The 17303-nt window shown below is 36.5% G+C and overlaps 1 pseudogene; it reads left to right on the top strand.

Annotated features, from left to right (window-relative positions):
• Nucleotides 1-240: 240 nt before the first annotated feature.
• LOC120604834 (60S ribosomal protein L37a-like) lies at nt 241-505 on the top strand (annotated as a pseudogene).
• The last annotated feature ends 16798 nt before the right edge of the window (nt 506-17303 follow it).

Genomic DNA, 17303 nt, shown 5'->3' on the forward strand with positions numbered 1-17303 from the left:
CCAACATATTAATGCTAACTGCATTCCCTATGCTGTGCTCCCCATCCCGGTGACCATCCATCAGCTACTAATTTGTACTTCTTTAACCCTTCACCCCATTCTAAGTACTATATATTTTTAGCATCAAAAAAAATCTCATGAGGATTAAATGTGATATCACCTACAAAGTTCTTGGCATAGTGTCCGGCATGTACTTAATGCTCAGTAAGCTCTCTGGGTTCCGACTTAGTTCGCAGCAACATGTCTAAACACACCTAGGATGATGTCAGAATCGTGGGGAAATATGGATCCGTTATGGCGCCTCCCTCAGAAAAATGGTGAAAATTGAAACCAGCCAGCATGCCAAGTACACTTGCTCCTTCTGTGGCAAAACCAAGACAATGAGCTGTGGGGATCTGGCACTGTAGTTCCTGCATGAAAACAGTAGCTGGTGGTGGCTAGACCTACAACAGCCGTCACCGTAAAGTCTGCCATCAGAAAACTGAAGGAATTGAAAGATCAGTAGAAGCTCCACTATTTGAAACATCATGAGCATATAATAAATGGGTTAAGTTATGTAACGAAATTACTTTGGTTTGTTAATTTTATTAATTAGATGTTCTTGTTTACGTCACATATATTTTTCTATCTCAAAAAAAAAAGACTCGAAAGTAAAATCCTTCCAATTTTCAGTAGCAAAATGACATATGACATAAAGATATAAGCTTTGCAGGTTAGGTATGTCTCTTAGCTTTTTAAAAGTCTTTTTTTGACAGTTCCAACTTCTTCAAGATACATTGGTTCAGATCGTGCAAACTTTTGTTTTCAAATCACAGTTAATATTTTTTTAAATGTTTCTAAAGGTAGGATGACATATACTTTCTCTTTTGGTGTTTTGTCTCACCATTTTATCATCATCTTCAGAAAATATTGTGAAAAATTTAGAATTTCAGAACAAATTTTGGAAATATCTACACCATTCTCTATTTTTCAGTTTCTACACAAGCATTCACAGGATTGAATTATTCAAGTTGCTAAATATGGCCACACTAATAAAAAATAAAGTTCCTTGGAGGTAAAAAAAAAAAATCTCAATAAATGGTATTTTGTATCAGAAATAGTAGAAGTATTAGTATTGGCATTTAATAATATTGGATTTAGTGTTGGTATTAGAATTAATAGAGTATTGTTATTAGTGTGGGCATTAGTGTTGGTTTGGATATCAACATTGGTATAATGTTATCCTGGAAGGCATGCCAAGATAAGGAGCCCTTCCTCAAGATACTGGTGCTCTGAAGAACTCCTCTCCTGCTTTGCCTCAAAAAAAGATAAGAGCTGAGACCCATAATCTTTCCTTGAACATATCTTAGAAATGAATTCCAAACCAACAATTCCATGACTACATATGGTCATGGCCATGGCCATAGACTAAGTGCCATTGTCTTTGAGTTCAGGCCATAGAGTCGGGCCATACTAATAACATAACTCTCTCTCTCTCTCGGTAACACCCTACCAGCAAGGAACTAAATATACCTAAGACAGTCACACTGCCTTTGGTCCTTACAGCCACCAGCCTAGCTCTAAAAAGGCCATCTATTTCTATGCTCAAGCTGGGTTCATTAAGAAAAGATTTGATAGCCCAAAATGATCTATTAATTTGTTAGTGTTAAAAAAAAGTTTTCCATGAAATCCCATTATCTGAAACATCTAGAAATAATATCTTGAACTTAGCTACAGTCTCTGGGAGCAGAGATTACCCTGGATACCATCCTTAAACCGCCAATTAACTATAAAGAGGTCATGAGGAGTGTTCCAGTTTCCATGCCCACCTCAGGAATTCTGAGCTATCTCATTTTGGCTAAAAAGAGATGTGTCTATTTAAATAATGATCTCAGTTACCATTAATTAAGTGCCTACTATATGCCAGGTATCTTTCATAAAATACCCCTATTTCTCTAAACAATTCTGTGAAGAAAGTATTATCATTTCCAGTTAGTGAGCAAAGAAACAAAGTCCCCAATGTTAAATAATTTGCTCAAGGTCACGAGGTTACTAGGTTGAAGCGCTAAGATTCAAACTCGAGTCTTCTCAGTTTCAAAACCTATTCCATCCTCCACTTAAAGTTAAATTAGTCAAGTTTGATAGAAAGAGCCATCACCATTCAGGAGCAAATCTCTCTCCTAACTCCAGGGCCAGCTGAGCAAGAGCAGCAATGCTGAGCTAGCATGTTAGAGCTGACAACATCGCTGCTGGTGGCAGTAAATGGGGGAATAAAGCAAGAACAGTAAAAATGGCAACCTGAGTGATAAGAGCAACAACAAGATAGCTCAGACTGGAACAGTAACTATGGGAAAGCTACAGTTGTCACCAGGCCCATGTAATGAAGCTCAGAGGAGGCCCAAAGCGCAGAGCTATCAAGAATGCCAACCTCGGCCCTTCCCATGCCCCACTTAGATACGCACACACTGACTGGGTGACCTAAATAAAGAAGGCAGACCTATCAATGAGCATAAATGCCAATTAGACCCAAGTAGCAAGGTGCCGGGGACATGTCACTAGGTGACAGAGCCAGCTAAACTGTACCCAGACACAGGAACAGCATATTCCCATACACTTTTCAAGAAATACACTCATTCACTGCCCAAAGATCATCATGGGCCTGTCTCTGCAAAGATCTTTGTACACATTATCCCTGAGTAAGCATTTGTGCAGTCTCACTCCTCCAGGAATGAGGTATGTCAGGGACTAGATCAAATTTAAATATCAGCATTTTTTTTTTTTTTTTTTTTTTTTTTTAGGTAGAGTAGAGAGAGATGTGAGGGAAAGAGAGGTCCTAGAAAGATTTTGTGGTGCACATGAAGTTTGTTTTTAGAATCCTGACTTCCTCTCTGTGCATTTGCACTTTGCTTTCTCTGGGCACATTTTCTCTTTCATCCCTGCTATCTGGCTGACTAAAGTTGCCCTCTAGGGCCCCAATAAAGGCTTCTTCTCCCCTAAAACTCCCACCACTCAAAATGTACCTCTTTATACTTCTTTTCCCTCACTTCCTCATCCTCCTCAAAAGTCCCTTTCTCTCAGGTTAAGTGTTAGAAAAGCAATCTGATTAAATTCATCTATTTCGAGTGCAAATGAAAGATATTCTCCTTCAGGAAATCCTCTAGATGAATATCTGACAGGAACAATATGAGCACTGTGGAGAAAATATCTTTGAGCAGAGAGCCTTTCCTCAAGCACACCTTTTAGCAAGTCCTAATAGAGAATGGGAAAAGGGAGGTCTCACTTGCTCCTGTTGGGAGTAAGAGAAAAAGGAATTGGAAAACCTAGGGTTTTCTCCAAGGACCACAGGGGTAATTATGCAGCCAAGTCTTTCCACTTGACAGAGGTAGGGTTGCTCCATGACCCGGATGTTCTCTGAGGCCCTCAGTGCATCAGTGCAACAACTGCAAAGTGTTGGGAATCAGAACACAGTGATAATAGAAAACAGGTGATAGTTTTGCTGAAAGCAAAGTTATTCCATCACTCTGCTCTGGGTGATGACTCTAGCATTGTTTATTAAGGATCGACTTCAGTAGCTGAAACTTCCAGATCCAAGCTGGAAGCTGATGGAGAAAGAGAAGGAAAATACTGGCTGGTTCTTTCATCAATAAGGAAGGAGGTGAGCTCTTGTCTCTTCTCCCAAGAGAAGAGGAGTTCAAAGAACTTCTTGTACTTCCTCCATCCAAAACCACTTCTTAGCCCCCTACCTTTTTCCAGAAAAATATAGCTTCCAAGGCCCTTGAGTAGCAGATTCAAGACCCTTCAAAGAGGCCCTCAGAGAAGTTTTCTGCTCTTCTTCATTTTATTTTTCCCTTTCATGGCTTGGTTGTACAAAATAATTACAATGACCTTTAATTTGTACTACTTACCATTTATGCCTTGTTATCTTGCTGCACAATAATAATTACAACTATCATTAAATATATGTCTAACTTTATCATAGGTGTTATTTGATTGGAATCCTAAACTCTGTTCACAGATACTCATATTTCATAATTCATTGCTCAAATGGTGTAATCATTCACTCACAACTTTAAAAATATTAGGAGAACCATCAATTAAGAGGCCAAGTTCTAGTCTCAACTCTGATTATAATGACCTGTGCGATTTGGGGAAATTCCCTTTGTCTCTCTGGGTCTCAATTTTCTCAAAAATAAAATGAAGTAAATGAACTAGAAAGCTCTCTAATTTACCACCCATCTTTAAAATTCTACAATGTTGTGATCAAATATTGGACCTCCTTAACATTATCAAGGAGACTTTTTAGAACCTTATATACAACCTCAAAAATTATTATAGAAACTACCTATGTTATGCTAGCCTGCCATTCGCTGGGCATCAGATCTGTCCTAGGCACTATCCTAGGCATTTCACAAATATGATCTCATTTAATTTTCTTAACAAATGTACCCTGGCTCTGATTTTAGAGATAAGAAAACAAGCCCAGGATCCCAAAGTCAGCAAAGCTGGAATTCAGATAACTGGATTCTGATTCCAAAGCCTGTTAAGCCACAGTGTGATGCCTCCAAAATAATTTTGCATAACGTAAATGGGTAAGAGATAGATTTGAATCTGTCCCAAATTTAAAATATGCCTTGGGGTTTGCATGTCTGTGTGTGTGTGTGTGTGTGTATGTGTGTATAATTTTCCTCCTCCCCTTCTCCTTTTGCTTCCTCCTTCATATTCACCTAAATTTCCCTATCGATTAATTTTTTTATTATCTGTTTCTTTCTCATAAAATGAAAACTTAGAATGGCTACAAGCATTCCTGTTACTGGAATTAATTGGTTATTGGAGTATCTAGTAAATTCAAATTTACTGATTTATCCTAAAAGTCAAAACTCATACAGAAAATGTCCTATGACGATTTGTAATCTATATACAAAGAGAGAACTCGGCACACTGAGGTACATGGGTTTTAAAACAAGAAAGGTAGAGTTCAAATACCAGCCATCCTGGTGAAAAGCTCTATGACTTGGGGTAGATTACTAAACTTCACTGGTTATGAGTTTACTCATCTGTTAAATAGATGCAGTAATGCCCGCCTCACCAGGTAATAATAAGGACTAAAGGTGCTAATGTAATTGAAGATACCTACAACAGTAAGAATGGATTCTGATTAAGGACTAAATACTGTGCTACATATTTTATTGTATTATCTCATTAATCCTCATAATTATGTATGAACTGAGTCCTGTCATTATCTCCATTTTACAGATAACGAAACTAAGATACAGTGAGATTAAGTAATATACTCAAGTAATGTAGGTGTAGAGTAACAGGGCCCAGATTTCAATCTATCTTCAGGGCCTAGACTCAAAATAAAATGCCTGAAATAGATGAGAAACTTGATAAAGGTATATTTCTTTCACCCCTATAAATGTTTAAAGAGATTTATATTAAGAAACTAGTCAACACGTTATTTGATAAAGTGAATTTAATTTCTAGCCTTAAAAGTCCTAGATTTTGTAGAGAATATTGTATCAAAATGTTAGAAAATATAAAATGACCTACTTTAAGCAAAGAAGCTTTAAATAAGGTCTGTTTTAAATAGCATGCCCTAGAGTATTCACCACAAAAATTGTCAACCATTTATCAAGTGAGCTACGGGGGGTGGTGGGGAGGGTATCTCACCCACTGATTTGTTCTTCTGACATTTGGTAAATAGACTTTGGCTATTGCCTTTGTCTTTGATATCAAATAATTTAGTCTGAACTTGACCCTTGAGCTTGAACATAATATGAATCAAAATTAGTCACATTTTAGGGAAAAATATTTAGGCTTTCTTTACTAAATTTCTAATTTTTTGTAGTTTGATTTTTATCAAATGATACTAATCCAGGAAAAGAAAGGAAAGGGAAGAAAAGGGAAAGAAAGGGAAGGAAAGGGAAGGAAAGGAAAAGGGAAGGAGGTGGAAGGGGTGGAAGGGAGGGCGGGGAAGAGATTGAAGCTAAAGCAAAAGGACACAGCCACAAACATCCAAGTCAGTACTAGAACATTTCAAAAATAAATAGAAAAAATAAATACATAAAGATGTCCATAAAATATTCTAAAGATTAAAAACAAATGAAACACTGAGAAAAGAACACCCTGTTCATATACATTAAAATTCAAGCATACATTCTGTAGCTCTGATGAGGACAGAACCAATCTAGTCCTGCAAATGAGGACAGGGAGTAAGTGGTATCATTGGCAATAAAATACATCACTTAGTAGGAATTAGGAAGGGAGTCTGCAGGCTTGTGGATGTGGACATTAGGCAATGTGATGTGATGTCACATCATATGTAGCAGGGCAGAGACGTTCCTTCTAGTTAGAAATCATCAGTTCTGGTCTCTGTTTCGGCCTGGCTATTTAAGTTCTTATGTGGTTTACAGTAAATTATTAAACTCTTTTAATGCATCAGAAATGATAATACAACCACAGTTAAGATATATAGTCCATCTGAAACTCTTAATTTAGAAAAGCAATTTGAAGTATCAGTGACATGATTTTCATTTCTGTTTGACTAAGTTTGTTTTCAAGGTACTTAAGGTGTTTTCAAATATGGTGGATTGCTCCACGTGTGAGGTGAATAAGAAAAGATGTGGATAGATAATTCTTGCTAATGGGTTCTTCTATTGGGTTTATTCTTCATGTTCTAGAAAAAAAAAATGCGTGAAAAATTGTGGAAATATAAAGTCCATTGGTTGCGGGATGAGGGAGCCTGCTAATTAAGAGCAAAATTAAAGTTCTAGGAAATTGCATGGCCTACATTCTCCATTTTGTTTTCTTAACTAAAGTTAGACATTAAAAAATACAAATACTGATTACTCTGGGTTTAATCAGCAGGGTGGAGGAGAAAGCAACTGATCACAATTTTATTTTCATTTAAATCAGTTTGTTAATTGGATTAGAATCCTACTGCTGAAAGGACTATAGAAGATGAGTTTATTTTTAGCTAGGTGCTATAAAATTCTCCAGCGCTTCTTTCAGATTGGAATCAAAAGAAGAGTAAATGTTTTTTAAGGTAACAAAAGGTTAAAGTTTCTTTCACACTGACATCTTTGTTCTAATGAGCAGAGAGTTTGATTCGAAGAAATTCGATCTGTGTTCTCTTCCTTGTTCTACACCATAACTAGCTCTCAAGACTCTGGCTTCTATGAGAGGAAGTTTTACCTTTCTCAGTGTTTATGAATTGTGGTTGAGCTCTTTAGAACATTAAAACATATGCCAAACACCATATATATTAATTTCAAACTATTTCCCAGCTCACTGTTTTTTTCTATGAATAATGCATAAGAGAATAAAATAAATGTAATTAGCCTTTTATTTCTCCACTGGCAAAAACAGAAATAAAAATGAAAAAACACCTATACCAGCCCTTTCCAACCAGGATAAGTTAAATGGTTGGGAAGTGGTGGGTGATCTATCCTCTAACATTTCAATTCTTGCATTTCTCTTAAGACCCATCTCCTAGTCTGCCTTGTATTGTCATTGTTCCACTTGTCTTTATTCTCCTTTGTTAAGTCTTAAATTCCTTGAAAGCACTTTCTATGCTTATTCCATCTTTGACTACTCCCCAGGGCCAACCTCAGTGTCTTGCAGATAGTGTATACTCAATGCATTCTGCTATCATTTTTTATTTTTACAAAAGGAATTTTACTACTTTATAGATAGGGAAATGGAAAAATAACAAGACTTTGCCAACATCACACAGTTGGGAGAAAGTGGCAATTCCCAAGGTTACTTCATGGTCTTTATCATTCTATTAAATGGGACAATAAAATTATTCCCATCATTAAGCTACTTTATCTGAGAAGTGTAAGTGGAAGTTCCCAGATTTGGCTGGCTGCTCTTGCATGACTTCAGACCATTCATTGTAAAGCCACAAACCTCTGAGGTCACTAAAAGCTTTTTTTCGAGTTTCACCATGATTGGCACAGGTAGTTGCCCTCTGTTTACTCAGATTTGCCTCAAAGCACTATGTCGTCAGTTGTCACAAGGTAGGTGGGGCTGGGCTGCTCTAACCAGATTTGGTGGAAGGCTTCCAAAAATGTTCAGGTGATGCAGGAAGTGGCAGGTGACTCACTGTTAGTAGCCTTCATTCTGAGTCATTCTCCACTAAACTCCTCAGGATAGTACTAAGAAAAAGACTAAGCTGAAACATCATGACCCCAGGGAATTTTGAAATAAACTACTTGTGACCATTCTCTAATCTCCAACTCCTCTATGCTGCCTGCCTGGCCATGCCTGCCCCTCAGGCCTCCAGACCTGGTCACCGCCTTTCTGGTCTTCCTCTTACTCAAACTCTCTCTCCTGATACTTCAGGACCAGGTATTAATCTCATAGAAAAGGAGCTCTTACTCTTGATCAAGGCAATCTCTTTCTTTCCAATAAGCATGATTTCATTTCACTATAACCTTTTAAAGTTAAGGCCTGTTTTCATTCTCTAATCTAAGGGTGACAAGTAGGTTGGATCTCAATGTGTTAATTTCAACTGCCTGGTAGTGTGATCTGGGTTGCTGAGCTGATAGGGATGCTGAGGCCATACGTGGGCTTGTGGGTGAAGAGGGGTTAGATAGTTGGTGCTCTGGGCATGGGTATGTCTGCCATGTATTTGTCATCCCTGACTTCACGGGAAGTGCTTTAAATGGTAGGAATCTACAAAGAGGCAGGAGGAAAGGAACTAGGAAAGGACAGTCCAGTGTGACCGTCATATTTAAGATCAGACTCTGTGGTATTCTGCAAATTAGTTAACTTGAGAAACTTCAGACTCCACCGTATGCAAGGTCAGGTTAAGCCAGAAATGCTATCCAGCAAATATAATGTTCTTAGGAGGTTTTAACTCACTTATGTTATCTAAAGCACTGTTGCATTTTTATATTTTTTTTATTGTTTCATTCAAAAGTAAAGGTTGGAACTCTATCTTTGGTCCTAGTTTTAAATTGGCTAATTACTTACCATCTTTTTTTTCTCTGTTGAGTCCCAACTAGACACATTATTTTTAATTCCTAAAAACAATGTTATTTAATGTCATTGCCTAGCTCAACAAACCACTGAGCCAAAAATACTGCAAGAGTTGGTTTACTGTATATTCACAGAAATATAAAATATTTAAGAAACAGATTAATTATTTTCTATACCTGACAGATCTGATATGCTTCCAAACAAGTACAGGAAGCACATTTTCAAAAAAAGACTCATAACTTACATTGACTTCTGTTTAATTACAGAGATGTTAGAGGCATCTCTGACAATGACAGAACCACAGCTACCACCACCAAATTTTTTGTGGCCACCCATAAGACTTTTGTACTTGTCATTAAAAAGGAGGCTGCTTCAAAGCCTGTCCCTTTGGAGCCTGCCAAAGTGACCATTGCCAAAGGATTCAAACCATTACCAGCATCTGGGAGCACCTTGCTTTCACTATCAGAGCTATCACATAGTTACCAAGTCACCTGAATTGCCACCAGTGTAGCCTCTAGAGGAGCCAAGGCCAGCCAAGGCAAATCTAGAAAGTGAAAAAACAAAAGTCCTGGCCTTTTGTTGCCATCCGAAAAAGACTCTAAGCTCTGTGACAGTGGAGACTATGACTTTCTTACTCATTTTTGCATCCCTAATACCTAGCACAGTGTATGATACATAGCTGGCACTCAAGAAATCACTGTTGAGCGTGCAGATGTTGGATGGATGGATGGATGGATGGATGGATGGTTGGATAGATGGATAAATAAATAAATATTGTTCCTTCCAAGTGCTTTATGTTAACATGTTGGCATGAAACAAACCACAAACCCCCAGATGGCTGAAGTCAGGGGAAATATTTGATAGTTTGACACAGGAAATAACTAACAAGCAAATGATTTTTTTTTTTTTTAACAGGAGAAGGCTTTTTGATGTAGCACTCAAGTTGAAAGTTGTTTTCTTCCTGTTAAGGTTAGAGTAGTATAACACAGTGAAGAGAAGGAGAAGAAATTCTTGGGTATTAGCAGGCAGATGTAGAAATGAGCACTGGAAAATTTTCCTTGCAGAATGGTTTCTTACACTCCAGTAATGCTTGAATCTGTACAATAGCAAATAGGAAAAGGAATAGCTAGAGCTACATAAATGCAGTTAATAATGACTCCTACCCCAAATCTCAAAGCAGAGTACTCTTAGACTCCACTGTCTATACATGATTTATCAACCCTGAAAATGGAAAGTCACTACTCTAGGGTGGACCAGTTGGGTAGATGAAGTACAATAAAACATTATGAATCAAAAAGAGATTTAGAAAATAGTGTTGGACTAACAGAGATTTGCTCATAATTATTTTTAGCTATTGTTTTTTCTGGTAACTCAGTCAAAATGACTGAATAAAAGACAGAAACAGCTTTATTGAAGTATAATTTACATACCATAAAATTCACCTTTTGACAAGTATACATTTCAATTTCATAGTAAATTCATACAGTTGTACAACCATCACTAAAATCTAGTTTAGAATATTTCTATCACTCTTGAAATTTGTTGTTCTCATTTACAGTCAATCCCCACTCCCATGCTTTGCCCGGACAATTACTATTCTGCTTTTCTGTCTCCGCAGATTTTTCCATTTCCAGGAATCTCATATAAATAAGATCATGCAAGATATAATCTTTTGTGTCTGTCTTCCTTCACTTTGCATGATGTTTTTGAGATTCACCTACATTGTACATATATCAATGATTTGTTTCTTTTTATTGCTGAGCAGTATTTTATTGTATAATACCACATTTTGCTTAACTGGTCAATGGGCATTTATTTGGGTTGTGTCCTTATTTAGCTATTATAAATAATGATTCTAAGAGTACTTTTATACAAGTCTTTGTGTGAACATATGTTTTTTTTTCTCCTGGGTATATACCTAGGAAAGGAATTTCTGGGTCATATGCTAAATTCACGTTTTACTTTTTAAGACATTGCCAAACTATTTGCCAAAGCAGATGCTCCATTTTCCATTCTCACTGGTAATGTGTGTGCATTCTAGTTTTCTCACATCTCCTACACTTGATAAAGTCAGTCTTTTGAATCACAGTCATTCTAGTGAGCTCCTAGTAATAAGTCATAGTGATTTTTAATTTGCATTTCCCGTACTAAGGTTGTCAAGCATCTTTTCATGTGTTTATTAGCCATTCGAATAGCTTCTTGATAAATGTCTTTCAGATCTTCTGACCATTTTTTAATTAGTTAGTTTGTCTCATTTTATTAAATTCTAAGTGTTCTTTTTTTTCTGGACACAAGTCTTTCATCAGACATATGATTTACGAATATTTTCTCCTAGTCCGTGACTTGTCTTTTCATTCTCTTAATGGCACCTTTTGAAGAACAAAAGTTTTTAATTTTAATGAAGTCCAATTTATTAACTTTTTTTTTGTTATGAACTGTGCTTTTGGTGTTGCATTTATATTTTTCTTTTTTTGTTATTGTTTTTATTTTCTTAGTTTTATTTCTTTTCCTTATATTTTTATATCAATATATTTTTAATTTGTGTGTCTATATTCATGCTTATGTTAAACTTAATAGATATTTCATAACAAACTATTTATCTGATTGCACTATTCTTTCTTTTATAAAATTCATGTTAAAAGAGCCCCAGTGGGAATTTTTAAAGTGAAGTAGACCCATTTGACAATTTCAATAAATATTAAGATGCCTCAAAGTCTAGATAATAATAGTGATTTATCAAGGGCTTACTGTGTGCCAGGTACAGTTTTAAGCTCTTTGCTGGTATTAACTTATTTAATCCTAATGCTCTCATGTAGTAAGTACCATTATTATCACCACTCTAGAGGTGAGCAAAGAGACAAACAGAATTCTTAAGTAAGTTGCCCAATCTAGCTCCTAAGTCTGCACTCTTAAACATCGTGCTGTACTCTAAGCAACTTCCCTTACAGAATGACTCCTTGAATAAGATGTTTCTGTTGGGTATGTAGTGGATGTCTAAACAGCGTCACCCGGGGCCCTCTTCTCTGGAAACTGCCTGATCTGCCTACAGGGAGAGTTCCTGTTTTTGTCGTGTGAACTTCCCACTGCAGTCATCCCTTCCCCTCCCCACACTCAGCCATCGTTGATTAAGCCAGCTGTGAACAATAACGGAAGCTAAATGTATCAAATTCTCATTCTCTGAGATTTAAGAAATATTGGAATTGGGAGTCGAGTCAAGTTACTGGATTGCTATCGCCTGGGACCTCTACCAACTGTCACTGCAGTCGCAGGACTTCCCTTGGCTTCTCTCTTCCTGAGGCCTCTGTGTTCCGTAATTACATGGTTCACTGAGATACCTCTGTATTTTTCTAATACATTCCCTTTCTGCTTAAGATAGTTCAGGTCAGTATCTGTTACTTCAACCAACAAACCTTCACAACTACAGGTGGCCATGGCTGAGGCTCACTCTCTTTGCCCAGGGTCCATAGGCTACCCCATCACCCTGTGGGTTTCAGGACCCCTCCCCAGACCTGAAGTCCTCACTGAAATTTCACTGGGCACTGATGACACTTGTTTGTCATGTGTATCTGCACTGAGATAGACTTTCTAGGCTTCCCGGGGAACAAACTAGCTTATCTGGTAAACTAAACTGTGCTAATGAGAGAGAGAGCTAGAAGAAACTTTCAGTCCCTCCGTATTCCCAGGTAGCATATGTATACTGTAACAGGGTATTTCTGAAGACAATGGCACTATTGTTTTCCAAACCAAGTGGCTTTAATAGCAGCTATTTCAGGTCCGAAAAGAGTGAAGGAATATTTCTGGGCAACAGGGGCTTTATTGTGTGCTCCATTTGCTTTCTCTGAACAGCAGTGTCTTTCCCCTTAGCAGAGGGCAGGCTGATGAGCAAAGAGCCACCACTACATTCCACCAGTGATAGCACTAGTTACAGAGAGTGACTTCAGAACCTGCAGCAGCTCCAAAAGTTATGCTAGCTTGTGACAGTAACAAGTGGCAAGAAGTTCTGGTTTGAGGCATGTGATTTGAAAGAAAGAGCCACGGGCATTGGAGCCAAATCAACCTATATTCAAATTCCAGATCACTGTGCACAGAGACAAGTTCTGGGCTTATTTCCTGAACTTTAAAATACAATTGACGATAGTGGCAATGTTGAAGGGTTGAAGATTCATTTGTAAGAAGCCTGACACACTGTCTCCTGCATATTATACAGGTTTATTACTTTCAAAAAGCAGCAACTCTACAGCTCCTTCTATTCTTTCTCTCTCTCACACACACAGACACAAAATGATTTGAAAAAGGATCCTAATTCTGAGTGTAAAACTGAGACATTTCACAAGTTTGGTTCTGTAATTATTCAAGTCAGCCAATGCACACTCAGTGCCAGTTTTCTAGAAAGCCAAGATCTAGGCTAAAGGAAATTTTCCTATAGTTGTAACTTGGAGAGTATCTCTTGGATTATGCAGCAAATGTTACCAAACAATTGAAAAACTATCTAAAGTTTCAGAATACTCAAAAATCAATATTATTTTTCTTGCTACTTATTTTCCAACAGTTGCAAGAAAGTGGCTGAAAATTTCATTTTCCAATCATAAATGGATACTTTTCTAATTTTTCAAATACCATTTTTTCCATTGAACTTCACAAACTCATCAGAACTTCATGCCATTCATCAGTGTCTCTGGATCAGCTATCTTTGTAGCTGATGTGGATACTGATAACATCCCCTAGAACCACATAATAAAGAGATCTAAATCTGCAGTGAATTCCTAAAAACCCATAAGGAAATATACCAATCTAACCTTTAAAAGTTAGTCTAGATGTAAATAAATTATTAAAAAAAAAATCATAGTGGCTAACATTTATTAAGTGCTGAATATATGCAAGGCAATGGACAAAGGTTTTTAAATAGATTTTTTTAAGTCTAATCTTCACAAGTCTATAAGGCACATACTATTTTTATTCCAAATTTTTAGGTGAACAAACTCAAATTTAGGACATGGAAAAAGCATGAGTTCTCACAGTTAATAAGTTATGAAGTCAGAATTTGAAGCTAAGCTTTCTGACTCAGAACTTAAGTTCTTAACCAAGACATTTTTTAATTCTAGTAAAATATGCATAACTTAAAATTTACCAACTTAACCATCTTTAAGTGTACAGTTTTGTGGCATTAAGTACATCTACAAAATCACCATCATCCATCTCCAGAATATTTTCATCTTCCCAAACTGAAACTCTGTACCCATTAAACACTAACTCCCTCCATAATTCCCCAGTCCCTGGCAACCACCATTCTACTTTCTCTCTCTATGAATTTGACTACTCTAGGTGTCTCATATACAATATGTGTCCTTTTGTGGCTGCCTTATTTCACCTAGCATAATGTCTTCAAGTTTCATCCATATCGTAGTATGTATCAAAATTTCCTTCCTTTTTATGGCGGAGTAATATTCCAGTGAATATATATAGCACATTTTGTTTATCCATTTATTCATTGATGGACACTTGGGTTGCTCCCACCTTTTGGCTCTTGTGAATAATGCTGCTATGCGCACGGATGTATTAAGTATCTGTTATAGTCCCTATTTTCAATTCTTTTGGGAATATACCCATTCACCAAGACATTTTAAATAGTTTTTTTCTTTTTGTTATTGGCCAATTATTCTTTGAGTTTTGTTTGCTTTTTGAGGTTGTTTCCATTTATGAAACAATTACAAACGTGTAATTAGAGAGATTCTTATATCATCTTAAGCTAGTAGCATGGAAAACAGCAGGAGGCCAGGCTAGCTCACAGTTTGGGTAAATGCAGGCACGTGCGGGCAGACTGATGAAACAGACATTTTTCAGGCCAAATATATTTTAAATATAATTTATCTCCCTTGGCTGACATAGCCTTTGACATGCTTGTTTTAGGCATTAAGGGCATGAGAAGCCACTGAAGAATTAAGATAGAGACAGAAGGGAAAAGGGATTCTAGAGAAAAACAGTTGTGGTTCTGAGGTTTACCGAAAACCAGGAAGGAAATGTATAAGCACATTAATGATGTTAAAGTCCATCTTAAAAAAGGCAAAAGGATATAATTTAAAAAGACAAAAATGGACAGGATCAGCTAGAGCAGGGCACTGAGAGATAAATGCCCTTGGAAGGCTATTTTGTCACTGTTAAACTTTTAGCAGACTTTTATCAGTTTTTTTTCAGAATCTCACTAAGTAATTATTTTCTCACATATTCACCTTAAGCCAGAGTAATCTATTCCCCTTGACATACAACCAAGTAGGCTTTTTTTGTTTCTTCTTTAACTGGGTAAAGCATCTACCAGAATTGTCCTTCGGTAGTTTTTCCTCTATTTAAACCATCCTTCACTACTTTACCACTTTCTTTATTACTATAGCAGCATGGCAGGGTAGAGAGATGATGAGCCGCTGGGAAAGTCTCTGGACCTGGGCTTCAGTCCTGGCCCTGCCTCAGACTGACATTGTAGCCTAATATTTTTTACTTAGCCTGCCCCAATCTGTTTCCTAACCTGAGAATAGGGACGAAAACACCTAACTCAAGGGATTTTTTAAAGAATCATATGAGACAAGTTCCTAGTATGTAGTTTATGCTTAAAAACTGCACTTCTTGTCTAGATTGGGGGATAAATGAATAGTTTTCTATACATCTTCCATATTTTCTTCACTTATGATAAATATGTGAAAAGGAGGTCTTTACTTTCTAAATCTTATATTTATAGATAAAGACATATGACATAAAAGCTATAGGATTTTTGCTACAGAAAAGTTATGAAGGTACTGACCAAAACTGATGTCATTTATACAGAAGCTAAAAAGATAAGGAAAGGCATATCACAAAAGAAAATATACAAATGGTCATTCACTCAACAAAAGCAGAAGAGACTATTAGAGGTTAAAAGAATTGTAAAAGATCTAATGATTAAATGTAATGTTTGGCCTGAACAAACCAACAGTAAAAAGCCATCTTTGATACAATCAGGAAATTTTAAATAAGAACTGAGTATTATATTTTGTTAAGGAATCTTTTTTTAATTTTGTTAGGTAAGATAAAGGTATTGTGGTTATTTTTTAAATGTTCTTATCTGTGGGAGATGCATATTGAAATATTTATAGGATTTTCCTGAAACTACTCCAATCAGGAAAAAAAAAAAAGGGACAGATGAAACAAAAGTAGCAAAAATTAGGGGAAATGTTGAAACTAGGTGATGTGTACATGGGAGCTAATTAAATTTTTCTATATATATATATATGTTTGAAATTTTCCATTATAAAAAATTTTTTTAATTAAGACTACTATTTAGAGAATGGGATTTAGAGGATGGGAGGAGGGACAAAAGTAAAAGTAAAAACCAACCAGGCAATGCAAATGAAGAAAAGTGGTCATATTTTAGTGATTTTGGAGGTAGAATCAATAGGACTTGATGAAATTTTTGATATGTGGAATAAGGCAAAAGGATGTGCTAGATTTCTGTTTTAGGGAACTGGCACCATTTATTGAGACAAGGATCCGTAGAGAAAGAGCCGATTTGGGAGAAATCGACTACAGAAAGCTTTCCAAGAGGCAACTGGCTCTAAACATCTGGAGTTCACTAAAGAAGTCTGAACTGTAGATATAGATCTATGAGCCATTGGCATTAGATGGCATATAAAGCCATGGGAAAGACTAGAATGGCCCAGAAGAAAGTACACAACGATGAAAGGGCAGGGCCCAGGATCAAGCTCTAAGAGAATCCAACCCTTAAAAGTCAAGGGAAAGAAGAGATAGCCCAAAGAGTAAAAAGAATCAGCCAGAGAGAAAAGAAGAAACCCGCAAGAATAAGGTGCTGTGAAAACTAAGGGAACAGTGTTATAAATACTGATTAGTTGTAGTTGAAATAGTACTTTTAGAACAGTTTTTAGTATCTATGAATTAAAATAGGCTTTTTTTTAGCTTCCCTAATAATTAAGTCATATTTTAAGTTATCCATGCTATAAACTTTATAACATTATTTTCATTGCATAAATATATTCAAGTTACAAGCTACTGACATAAATTTTAGAATACAACCACTTCGTAATTGTTATAAGCAAAGCAAAAGGAAAGTTTAACAAACATTTGCTGAATTCTTACTTTGTTTTCACAAAGTTTTATTGTACCAGAGGATTTAACAGGGACCATTTATTGAGAATCTTTTAGATGACAATAGCTAACATTTATAGAATGCATACTTTGCAGTGCGCATTATTCTATTTGCATCGTTACTGTTTTAATCTTGACAATAATCCTATAATGTAGGTTCTATAATTGTACTCATTTTACAAGTGAGGAAACTGAGGGGCCAGAAGTAAATT

Source organism: Pteropus medius, unplaced genomic scaffold, assembly GCF_902729225.1.
Source record: "Pteropus medius unplaced genomic scaffold, Ma_sr-lr_union100, whole genome shotgun sequence".
NCBI classification, from domain to species: domain Eukaryota; kingdom Metazoa; phylum Chordata; class Mammalia; order Chiroptera; family Pteropodidae; genus Pteropus; species Pteropus medius.